Source organism: Musa acuminata, unplaced genomic scaffold, assembly GCF_036884655.1.
Source record: "Musa acuminata AAA Group cultivar baxijiao unplaced genomic scaffold, Cavendish_Baxijiao_AAA HiC_scaffold_69, whole genome shotgun sequence".
NCBI classification, from domain to species: domain Eukaryota; kingdom Viridiplantae; phylum Streptophyta; class Magnoliopsida; order Zingiberales; family Musaceae; genus Musa; species Musa acuminata.
The window spans coordinates 57,501-60,000 of NW_027020350.1; positions in this window are offsets into that span (position 1 = coordinate 57,501).

Genomic DNA, 2,500 nt, shown 5'->3' on the forward strand with positions numbered 1-2,500 from the left:
CTTTCGTATAGCAGGGACGGTGCTGCCTCACGCTTCGCTCGCTGTTCGCCGCTCGCCGCTCGCTCGCGCAACCTAAAATGGCCAGTTTTGGCCCGTTTTTGGGCTGTTTTGGCCTGTTTTTGGTCCGTTCTTGCGTGGCACGGCGACCGTCGTGAGCGGAGCAAAACGTCAGCCATCTCAGCACCCTGGAACCCCCCGGGTGGCACAGGGCTGGATGGGGCTTTCGTATAGCAGGGACGGTGCTGCCTCTCGCTTCGCTCGCTGTTCGCCGCTCACCGCTCGCTCGCTCAGCCAAAAATGGCCAGTTTTGGCCCGTTTTTGGGCTGTTTTGGCCTGTTTTTGGTCCGTTCTTGCATGGCGCGGTGACCGTCGTGAGCGGAGCAAAACGTCAGCCATCTCAGCACCCTGGAACCCCCCGGGTGGCACAGGGCTGGATGGGGCTTTCGTATAGCAGGGACGGTGCTGCCTCACGCTTCGCTCGCTGTTCGCCGCTCGCCGCTCGCTCGCGCAGCCAAAAATGACCAGTTTTGGCCCGTTTTTGGGCTGTTTTGGCCTGTTTATGGTCCGTTCTTGCGTGGTGCGGTGACCGTCGTGAGCGGAGCAAAACGTCAGCCATCTCAGCACCCTGGAACCCCCCGGGTGGCACAGGGCTGGATGGGGCTTTCGTATATAGCAGGGACGGTGCTGCCTCTCGCTTCGCTCGCTGTCCGCCGCTCGCCGCTCGCTCGCGCAGCCAAAAATGGCCAGTTTTGGCCCGTTTTTGGGCCGTTTTGGCCAGTTTTTGGCCTGTTCTTGCATTGCGCGGTGACCGTCGAGAGCGGAGCAAAACGTCAGCCATCTCAGCACCCTGGAACCCCCCGGGTGGCACAGGGCTGGATGGGGCTTTCGTATAGCAGGGACGGTGCTGCCTCTCGCTTCGCTCGCTGTCCGCCGCTCGCCGCTCGCTCGTGCAGCCAAAAATGGCCAGTTTTGGCCCGTTTTTGGGCCGTTTTGGCCAGTTTTTGGCCTGTTCTTGCATTGCGCGGTGACCGTCGAGAGCGGAGCAAAACGTCAGCCATCTCAGCACCCTGGAACCCCCCGGGTGGCACAGGGCTGGATGGGGCTTTCGTATAGCAGGGACGGTGCTGCCTCTCGCTTCGCTCGCTGTCCGCCGCTCGCCGCTCGCTCGTGCAGCCAAAAATGGCCAGTTTTGGCCCGTTTTTGGGCCGTTTTGGCCAGTTTTTGGCCTGTTCTTGCATTGCGCGGTGACCGTCGAGAGCGGAGCAAAACGTCAGCCATCTCAGCACCCTGGAACCCCCCGGGTGGCACAGGGCTGGATGGGGCTTTCGTATAGCAGGGACGGTGCTGCCTCTCGCTTCGCTCGCTGTCCGCCGCTCGCCGCTCGCTCGTGCAGCCAAAAATGGCCAGTTTTGGCCCGTTTTTGGGCCGTTTTGGCCAGTTTTTGGCCTGTTCTTGCATTGCGCGGTGACCGTCGAGAGCGGAGCAAAACGTCAGCCATCTCAGCACCCTGGAACCCCCCGGGTGGCACAGGGCTGGATGGGGCTTTCGTATAGCAGGGACGGTGCTGCCTCTCGCTTCGCTCGCTGTCCGCCGCTCGCCGCTCGCTCGTGCAGCCAAAAATGGCCAGTTTTGGCCCGTTTTTGGGCCGTTTTGGCCAGTTTTTGGCCTGTTCTTGCATTGCGCGGTGACCGTCGAGAGCGGAGCAAAACGTCAGCCATCTCAGCACCCTGGAACCCCCCGGGTGGCACAGGGCTGGATGGGGCTTTCGTATAGCAGGGACGGTGCTGCCTCTCGCTTCGCTCGCTGTCCGCCGCTCGCCGCTCGCTCGCGCAGCCAAAAATGGCCAGTTTTGGCCCGTTTTTGGGCCGTTTTGGCCAGTTTTTGGCCTGTTCTTGCATTGCGCGGTGACCGTCGAGAGCGGAGCAAAACGTCAGCCATCTCAGCACCCTGGAACCCCCCGGGTGGCACAGGGCTGGATGGGGCTTTCGTATAGCAGGGACGGTGCTGCCTCTCGCTTCGCTCGCTGTCCGCCGCTCGCCGCTCGCGCAGCCAAAAATGGCCAGTTTTGGCCCGTTTTTGGGCCGTTTTGGCCAGTTTTTGGCCTGTTCTTGCATTGCGCGGTGACCGTCGAGAGCGGAGCAAAACGTCAGCCATCTCAGCACCCTGGAACCCCCCGGGTGGCACAGGGCTGGATGGGGCTTTCGTATAGCAGGGACGGTGCTGCCTCTCGCTTCGCTCGCTGTTCGCCGCTCGCCGCTCGCTCGCGCAGCCAAAAATGGCCAGTTTTGGCCCGTTTTTGGGCTGTTTTGGCCAGTTTTTGGCCTGTTCTTGCGTGGTGCGGTGACCGTCGTGAGCGGAGCAAAACGTCAGCCATCTCAGCACCCTGGAACCCCCCGGGTGGCACAGGGCTGGATGGGGCTTTCGTATAGCAGGGACGGTGCTGCCTCTCGCTTCGCTCGCTGTTCGCCGCTCGCCGCTCGCTCGCGCAGCCAAAAATGGC